Raw genomic sequence first — 10,117 nt, forward strand, 5'->3', positions numbered from 1 at the left:
GCGAGTCTGGGGAGGCCCTTGGCAGAGCTACAGCCCCGCGCCAAGGAGTAGGGTGACTGCGGCGCTGAGAGACAACAGGCAGATGGCAGCACAACGTCGAGTGTATCGCTTTGGCCTTTTCCTCTTCTGTCTGTGCGCTCCCTCCTTTAGCAATCCCACCATCCACATCCATGGGTTCCACAATCACATCTCTGTAGACAACGCCCAAATGCACAGCTCCATGCTTGCTCTCCTCTCAGTCCTCTGTTTCTGACCGCCTGCTTGGCAACTCCACTTAGAAGCATTCCCTGCATCTCAAAACTACAATAGGTGGAATTCATATTTCCTTCCAAGCTTGTTCCTTCTACACTGTGGCCCATTTCTGTTGGCGAGACCACCATTCTCCTAATCACCCAGGCTAGAAACCAGCTGTAGCTTCATGTTTGGATCCTCCCTGTCTCCTGCCCACCACGCCAAAGCACTTAGAAACACCAGGTCTTTCTCTGCAAGACTTTGCAGCGGTTCTCCCCTTTCCCTTCACAGCATCACCACCTGGGCTTGTGCCGCCATTATCTCTTGCCTGGACTATAGACATGGCCTTTTAATGGGTGTTACCCGCACAAGTTTTATTTCAATTCATCCTACACGTAGTTGCCAGATTAATCTTCTGAACTATCAGGTTCAAAACTCCTCCTGGCTCCCTCTGTCTAAGAATTAGCCAGGCATTTAAAGCTTTCCAGGCCGGGCGCGGTGGCTCACGCCTGTAATCCTAGCACTCTGGGAGGCCGAGGCGGGTGGATTGCTCAAGGTCAGGAGTTCGAGACCAGCCTGAGCAAGAGCAAGATCCCCATCTCTACTAAAAATAGAAAGAAATTATATGGACAACTAAAACTATATATAGAAAAATTAGCCGGGCATAGTGGCACATGCCTGTAGTCCCAGCTACTCGGGAGGCTGAGGCAGGAGGATCGCTTAAGCCCAGGAGTTTGAGGTTGCTGTGAACTAGGCTGACGCCACGGCACTCACTCTAGCCTGGGCAACAAAGTGAGACTCTGTCTCAAAAAAAAAAATAAAAAATAAAAAAAATAAAGCTTTCCAATGCTTGTCCCAATGACAAGTTGATTTTCCAACATTGTTTCCCATTTCTTTTGAAGGAGCTCAGCAAATTTCACCCCAGAATATGACTCCTTCATATAAAGAGCATTTTGAATTAGAAATCAACAGGTCTTGGAGGGGGCTTTCCCTCTTTCTTCATAAAAAACCAGACCCATCAAAAGAACAATCCCTTCTCCTCCCTGTTATCTCAATATATTACAGGAAAGAAGATCAAGAATGCAACCATTTTACCAGCCTGAGCAAGAGCAAGACCCTGTCTCTAGTAAAAATAGAAAGAAATTATGGACAACTAAAAATATATAGAAAAAATTAGCCAGGCATGGTGGCACATGCCTGTAGTCCCAGCTACTCGGGAGGCTGAGGCAGGAGGATCGCTTAAGCCCAGGAGTTTGAGGTTGCTGTGAGCTAGACTGACGCCACGGCACTCTAGCCTGGGCAACACAGCAAGACTTTGTCTTAAAAAAAAAAAAAAAAAAAAGAATGCAACCATTTTAAATATATACCTGTCTCTCAGGTTAATTTAATTTCCAAAGAGAATCATTTACAAGTCAATCTGTTTCCCCTCATCCATTCCTTCTCCCAAGTATCTATCCATCCTCCCTAGTAACCATTTATTGTCCCTAAACAGAATTCCTCTATTCTTCATCTCTCCTCCCCTTTAAAATGAGGGTATATAAACTTCTGGACCTCATTGGGATATTGGGTAATCACTCTGTAATTCTCCCTTTGCTCAGGGTAAATAAACCTCTTTCTCTTACCAATCTGCTTTATTGTGAGTTGATCTTTCAGCAAACCTTTCAGGGTGACCGGGACATTTCCTTTCACCCCCACACGTCCTTTCCTGTACTCTTCTTTTCCAATACTTTCATATATCCTCTTGTTCCCCCAAGTTCTATGCACTTTATGTCCAGTCACCCTGTGCCAGGAATACCTTTGGTACTTGTTAGGATTCGGTTCGGTTCTGAGTGACCGAAAACGCAGTGGGGAGGTTGCACCAGAGCCCCTTGACCTGTTTCTCTTCTCCCACAGCTTCTACCCCGGCAGAAAGCCTGGGACAACCGTTAGCTCAACTGGTGAGAAAGTATGATAGCCCACATCCCTGGGAGACCATAAATAAGTGACAGAGGCAAAAATCACAATCAGTGGAGATTTATTAAGCCAAAGTTGAGGAAGTGCCTGGAAAAAACAAGAACCACAGACAAGCTGTGGCTGTTTTTTCTGGAAGGGCAAGTTGGAACCTTCAGTATTTTAAAGGCACACAGAGACGCACAAAGCGGGGAGCCAATGAGGCAAAGTGGTTACATTCTTGTGAAGTGCAGGAAATCTGCATTTTACATGACATAGCGGAATGTTGAAGGGAAGAAGGCAATGGAGGAAGCATCAGATATGTAGCTGTCCCTGGGTAGGTGGAAGAATGATTCTATGGCTCCAACTTTGTTACCTGTAAAGATAAATTTGTAATTCATTTTTAGTGTGGAATCAAACGGGTTTTCGTTTTAGTTGCTGGACATAGTTACAATTTTCATGTCCTTGTTTATAGGAGCTCAGCAAGTAATTCCCTTAATGACTGATCTGTGAGGCCAGTTCTTCATGGTGCCTGATGCCCTCGTCTTCTCTTCTGCATAAGGAGTTATGGGGGGGCAGGTTGCCCTGAGATTTTGATTTTCTCTTTACAAGGGCAAACTCTGAGGTGTAATTCATACTTCAGAGCTGCCCTTAGGGGTCAGGCTGAGGCTGGGACCTTGCCAAGAGCATACCCCTGTTGTCCTCCTCCTTTCCCTGTCCTGCTTCCCACACTCCCTGACATTTCTCCTGGGACCATTTAATAAATCACTTGCACACAAAGCCTTATCTCAGATATGCTTCTGGCAACTCAGCCTAGGACACTTATGTAAGTGCAGCTTAGACAAGATTGTAGCAGTCCTCACATGGTGTCTTCGTGGTCACCAGGGACCCAGACTGCTTTGACATTGCTGTCCACCATCCTCCATACGTGGCTTTCTCCTTAGGTCAGAGACAGCTGCTCCAGCTCCGGTCACTGAAGTGCAGTGGCTCACGCCTTGTAATCCTAGCACTTTGGGAGGCCGAGGTGGGAGGATTGCTTGAGGTCAGGAGTTTGAGACCAGCGTGAGCGAGACCTCGTCTCTACTAAAATTAGAAAAAAATTAGTCGGACAACTAAAAACAGAAAAAATTAGCTAGGCAACTAAAAATAGAAAAAATTAGCCAGGCGTGGTGGCGCATGCCTGTAGTCTCAGCTACTTGGGAGGCTCAGGCAGAAGAATCACTTGAGCCCGGGAGTTAGCGGTTGCTGTGAGCTAGGCTGACACCATGGCACTCTTTCCAGGACTGCAACAGAGTGAGATTCTGTTTAAAAAAAAAAAAAAAAAAAGGAAGAATATGCTGGCCCAGGGGGTTGTAAAAACAGCAGGGTACAGTCAGAAACTGCAGCATTCACTCCTTCCTTTCTTCTGGGAGGCAGGTAGATAACAAAAACTGCAGGGATGTCAAAGTCCAAGAGTTGGCTCCCCTGCCTTTCCTTGGAGAAGGGATTATCGCAGGAGATGTGACTCTGTCCAGGAGATATGACTGGGGCCTGGAGCTTGCACCCTGCTGTTCACGCAGGAGCTCTTTAGACTGTAAAGAAAGCAGACACTCAAAAAACAATTTTGAAAGAGAGAGATTTACATCTCTTTTCCATCTGTTCAGCTCTCTTCAAACGTTGTGCAAAATAGAACTCCTGCAGGGTGCTTGTTAGTGAGAGAACTCATAGGATTGATCTTTAATTTACTAGGGAATGTTATGGTCTGAGACACAAGAAAATGACCACTTGAAAGCCAAATTGAGCCAAATTAGGAGTCTATATTAGCTGGCCAGCGACTACCCTCTGCACCACCAAAGGCGGCACAGAGAGTAGCACTTACCCGGAAAAGAGGAAGGGTTTTTATACTATTCTACATCGGTGTCTTATGTGACTCTGAGTATACAAGGTGGAGCCAGTTTTGCAATAAATTCCATTACCAGAGGGCCTGGGACCAGCCCCCCTGGTCTGGGACCAGACCACCTGTTTTGATTACACTCTATATGCAAGTGCAAGCAAGTTTACAGAAGCAGATAGCGTCACTTAAGTCAAGGAACATTTCTCAAGCATAGTAAAATTTAACTATACACACCTAGTGATTTTAAACAATCAATTACAAGTTAGTCACGTTATTTTTTCCTGTTTTCCATGTATATTTTCTCAGCTCATAGGTCACGGGCTCATGAATCACACAGCCCCAGTGAGCCTGTACACAAGATGGCTTCACTGCGGCTCACAGAGCTATAGTGATTACTGCGTCTCATCACAGGGAAATTGTGGGATTAGGTAGTTTCCTGTTATTTTTGCAAGGCCACCCCTTTCACTTATACTTACTTACATATGCATTCCCCACAGGATTGTAAACACCTTTTTTCTTTCTTTTTGTTGAGACAGAGTCTCACTGTTGCCCAGGCTAGAGCGCAATGGCATTATTGTAGCTCACTGCAACCTCAAACTGGGCTCAAGCCATCCTCCTGCCTCAATCTCCTGAGTAGCTGGGACTACAGGTGTGCACCACCATGCCTGGCTAATTTTTTCTATTTTTCGTAGAGACGGGAGGGGAGGGGGAGTGGGTCTGGCTCTTGCTCAGGCTAGTTTCGGCTAGAACTGAGCTCAAGAGATCTTCTTGCCTCAACCTCCCAGAGTGCTAGGACTACAGGCATGAGCCACCGCACCCAGCCTACTGTAAACATCTTTAGAGTAAAGGACAAGCTTCAATTAATTTCTGAGTTGAAACTTGAAATCTCACAATTCCCATACTCTAGAGAGTATGAGTTTAGAGTCAGACCAATCTGGTTCAAAGGCAGGCTTTATCCAAGAGTCAACTCTTGGACTTTGACATCCTCACAGTTGTTGTTATCTACCTGCCTCCAAAAAGAAAGGAAGGAGTGGATGCAGCAGTTTCTCAACTGTACTCTGCTGTTTTTACAACCCTCTGGGCCAGCCATTCCCCCTTTTCTCCCTCCCCAGGGAAAAGTAAATAAACTTCTTCTTTCTGTCCTAATCTCCGCCTAATCTCTGTCCTAGTCTCTGTCCTAATCTCTGTCTTTCTTCACCCATGCCAGTTATACAACATTCATTTGCTTATTCTACAAATATTTATTGGTACTTCCTCTCTGCCAGGCACTGTTTACAGGTGTTGGAAACATGGCAGAGAACAATACAAAGAAGGGCCCCACTTCCATGGCCAGAAAGCATGAGGGTTAAGGGCACAAACTCCACAGCCAGACTACCTGGGCTTGCATTCCAGCTCTACCGATGACAAGCCGTGTGACCAATGGGCAAGCTACTCTGCCTCTCTGTTCCTCAGTTTTATCCTCCGAAACATGGAGATGTTCAGAGTGCAGCATTTTAGAATTGGGAAGATTAAATGAGTTAGAACAGTGCCTGGCACTAAACAAGAGGGAGGATGTGTTATGTTGTTAGTATCAGCTTGCAGAGTTTACATTCTAGTAGGGGAGGGAACAACCAAACAAACAAGAAAAATATTAGGCAGCAGCAAGTGCCATGAAGAAAATGAAAGAGAAAGGAGGGAAAGAGCATTGCTGAGTGTCCGCCTTGTACCAGGTGGTCAGGGAAAGTATCTACAAGGTGACATTGAGAAGCCATGAAGTGTTTGTGGAAAGAGCTTTCAGGGACAGGAATGAGGCTGTGAAGGCAGCCTGAGTGGAGGGGCTGGGCTGGAGCACGTGGTGAAGGGAGAGTGCTGGAAGTGGTCTCAGAGAGGCTTGCGGCCAGACTCCAAGGGGCTTTGTAAGTTGGGGAAAAAAATAGGGATTTGATTCGTAGTACAATGGCAAGCCATTGCAGGGTTTTAAGCAGAGGAGATTTATGTTAAAAAAGATAATTCTGGCTGTGGATGGTGGGAAAATGGCTTCTAAGTGTTTAAGAGTGGACTGATGGGGTCAGTTAGGAGGCCACTGCAATAATAGTACAGATGGGAGAGGACAGTAGACATGGAGAGAAGTGGAAAAGTTGATGCATGTTTTGGAGGTAAAATCAGCAGGACTGGCTGATGGATTGGATGTAGGAGGTCAGGTGAAGAGAAAGCTCAAGCGCAACTCTCAAATTTTTAGCTGGAACTCCTTCCTGAGATGAGGAGATGTGGAGAAACAGCGGGGTGGGAAATAAGAATTCTACTTTGGGCCAGGCACGTGGTGTGCACCTGTCGCCCCAGCTACTCAGGAGGCTGAGGTGGGAGGATGCCTTGAGCCCAGGAGTTTGAGACCAGCCTGGGCAACAGAGCAAGACCTTGTCTCAAAAATAAATAAACAAACAAATTAATTAAAAAAGAATTCCTTTGGCTATGTTTGGTTGGGAAAATCACTTAAGCTCTCTGAGCTTCAGTTTCTTTATCTGAAGTATGAAAATAACAATAATGTCCCCTGAAAGGGCAGCCTTGCTGAAATAACAGGAAATTAACTAATCCCACAATTGTTTAATAACGGCTAAAGATCAATCCTACGAGCTCTCTCTCTCTTTCTCTCCCTATCCAGCAGGCACTCTGCAGGGACTCTGTTTTCAAAAACATCTGAAAGGATCCCAACTGACAAAAAGGAAACGTAAATCTTTCTCTTTACATTCCCCAGAAACTGCCTTTAGAATTTGTTTTCATAGCCTCAAGGTGCTCCTGAGGAGCTCCTGGACCGACATCAGGGGGGCAAGTGCCAGGCCTTACTTTCCTTCGCAAAACCATATCTCAGGGGCAAAATCACATCCCCTGTATAAGCCCGACTACATTTCAGAGATAACCAAATCTCCAGGAATGGAGAAAACAAGAAAGACAGACAACTGACATCTGGCAGCTGCCTGCTAGTTACCACACAACAATCACTTCTTTTCTCTTTGTCCCCATAAAATCACCAAGCAACTTGGCCTCACTGCTGCCACCCTTTTCTCTCTCTTTGGGAGAGAGTGTCTCGCCATGTCTCTCTCTCTCTCCCCTTCTCTTTCCTCTCTCCTTTTCTCTTTCTCATTCTTTCTGTCCTTCTAAAGGATAAAATAAACTTTTTTACTTTTATATATTAATCTTGGCGTGAGAAATCTTTCTCCAACCTCAGCGTGAGCACCTACTAGGCTTTCCACCCTAACATTCCCATAAGCAGAACTGCACTGTGGTTAAGAGAGCAGACGCCTGGGCTTAAATCTCAACTCTGCCGTTTATTAGCTATGTGACCATGTGACAGTTACTTTGTCTCTGGGCCTTGGTTTTTCTCATCTGTAAAATAGGGATGATTGTAGTACCTTCCTCAAATGGTTGTATGAAGATTAAAAGAATTAATATCTACAAAGTGCTTAGAATAGTTTCTGACACATAGTAAAGCTATAGTAGTATCATAGATGTGTAAAAACAAATAGGGTAGAATTGAACCTTATATTATAATAGATAAGTGGTTCCCCTCTCCAAGAGAATCCTTAGCCGTTGTTAAACAAAGAAACAAACAAACACTTGTCCCCTCTGGAATATACTACATGGATCTGCCCAGTTCTGTATAATCTCTTCCAGAAAATGGAAGAGGACAGAAACTTCCCAATTCATTTTATAAAGCTAGTACTACTCTGATATGAAAACCAAACAAAGATGGTACCAAAAATAAAAAAAAAAAGAAAGAAAAGAAAAAGAAAAAATTATGATCCAATATTCCTTATTAATATAGACACAAAAACTCCGAACAAAATATTAGCAAATAGAATTCAGCACTATATAAAAATCAGTATACATCATGACCAACCAGGGATACAAGGCTCATTCAATATTCACAAATTGATCTATGCAATTTACCATATTAACAGGCTAAGGATGATTCTCCTATGTTTTCTTCTATGTTTTATGTTTTACCTTTAAGTCTGCATTCCATTTTGAGTTAGTTTTTGTATAACACGTGAGGTTTAGGGAGAGCCTGACTTAATCAACACACCTGGTTCTAGGGCCCCGGGAGACAGCAGTAGGGAGTGGGGGGCGGGGAGGACAGGGGCTGGAGGAGAGCCCGGGGCGGGGGGGGGGGGGGGGGGGGGCGTTCTGTGTACTATATGTGAAATGAATACCTTACTGATTCTTAGAAAAATATGACTCAGCAACGGTTTGTTGAATCAGTAGCTAGGACTGACGGGGCAGTTATATCCTCAGGAAAGAAGAGGATGGAGGAAAAGGCTCCTGAATGTTCTTGGTAGGCAGCCTTGGAGGACATGACATCAATCTTTCCAATAATTGACCCGTAATTTCCAGGAGCCTGAGATGTACTCAGCTGGTGAGACCTGCGGGTTAGATAGGAACTGACAGGCCCTTGGTCATGGTGGAGTCTCCTGGAGGAAGAAGTTGGAGATTTTGCCCATGGGCAGGGGGCTGTATGGGAACCTGCTCTCTGAGTTATCTTCCTCCGGGAAGGAATGGGTGATGGGCAGCTGGGGGAAGATCTGTCCAAGGGCCTGGCTCTCTGTGCTGTGTGTGGTGTGGCCTACCCAGCCCTGGCTGACCCTGCGGTAATTGTAAGCCTACTGCTCTGCCCCTCAGATTGCAGATCGAGGAGGCTGAAGGTGGAAAGGCATCAGGGGAGTGGGTTTAGGCTGGGAAATTCCCCCAAAATGGGCCCAGGGAGTTTGAAGGCAATGGTATCAGACTCCCTTCTCTGATCTTTTGTGGGACAACAGACTGCCTCATCCCACCAACCCCTGCAGCCCAGGGGGTGTGAAGGCCAGGGCAGGGCACAGAAGTGAGTCTGGGACTAGGCTTTCTCCCGGCTGTGGCATGGGGTGGCCAGCATTATTGAGGCCAGCCATGTCATAGATGGAAAAAGAAGAGGGAACGGGAGTTACCATCTGCTCACTGCCTGGTATGTTCCAGGCATGCTGCCAGGTGCTTCACAGGTGCAAACCACTTCAGCTCTCCTGGTGCTATCATCACCTGCATTTGACAGATCAGGAAACTGACAAGTCCCTAATCTCGGGAGACAGAGTCTCAATGTTCTCATTCTGTCAACACTGCCTTCTGTTTTCCTGTGCCAAGACTACCATGTCTGATTCTGCAGGCCTTGTCACAGTGGGCTCAGCCTTTCGGACAATACTTTCTATTGACAATGACAAAGCCAGGTACTTCCAGGGTCAGGCACTGTTACCCTCCCTTTTCCCTTACGCATGAATCAGAGCCACTAGATGATCACCACTAATCACCACTGTTTTAGAATGTTTTCCCTTAATTAAACAGATTTTCTTATATTGTACACAAAAAGAAATGTACAGGATCCTCATTACAGCATTGTTTATAGCAAAAAAAGGCAAACAATCTAAATGCCCATCAATAGTGGCATAGTTAAATAAAATAGTGGAGGGTTTTCAAACTTTTTGGTCTCAAGGCCCTATATATGTTCTTCAGAATTATTGAGGACTCCAAATAGCTTTTGTTTATGTGAGTTATATCTATCAATATTTACTATAATAGAAATTAATACTGAGAAAATAAAAAAAATTTTTAAATTATTTATTCATCAAAAATAATAAACCTGAGGTGATGATATGCTAATTACCCTGATTCAATCATTACATATTTTATACATGTATGGAAATATCACTCTGTATACCATAAATATGTACAATTGTTACATGTCAACTATAAATAAAAGGAAAAAACTATTATGTTGTCATATGAATAACATTTTAAATAAAAAATCTGTATTGTCTAAAACAAAAAAAGTTAGTGAGAAGAGTGGCACTGTCGCACACTTTTACAAATCTCTTTAATATCTGACTCGATAGAAGACAGCAGGACTCTATGCCTACTTCTGCATTTAATCTGTTGCAATATGCTGTTTTGATGGAAGTGTATGGAGAATATCTGGCCTTGCACAGATATGCAGTTGGAAAAGAGAATTAACTTTTTCAGCTAATTATGAATATTCTTCTTTGATACTACACCAAAACTTGACAAATGGTAGTTTCTTAAAGGTGG

The sequence above is a fragment of the Eulemur rufifrons genome, chromosome 2, assembly GCF_041146395.1.
Source record: "Eulemur rufifrons isolate Redbay chromosome 2, OSU_ERuf_1, whole genome shotgun sequence".
NCBI classification, from domain to species: Eukaryota; Metazoa; Chordata; class Mammalia; order Primates; family Lemuridae; genus Eulemur; species Eulemur rufifrons.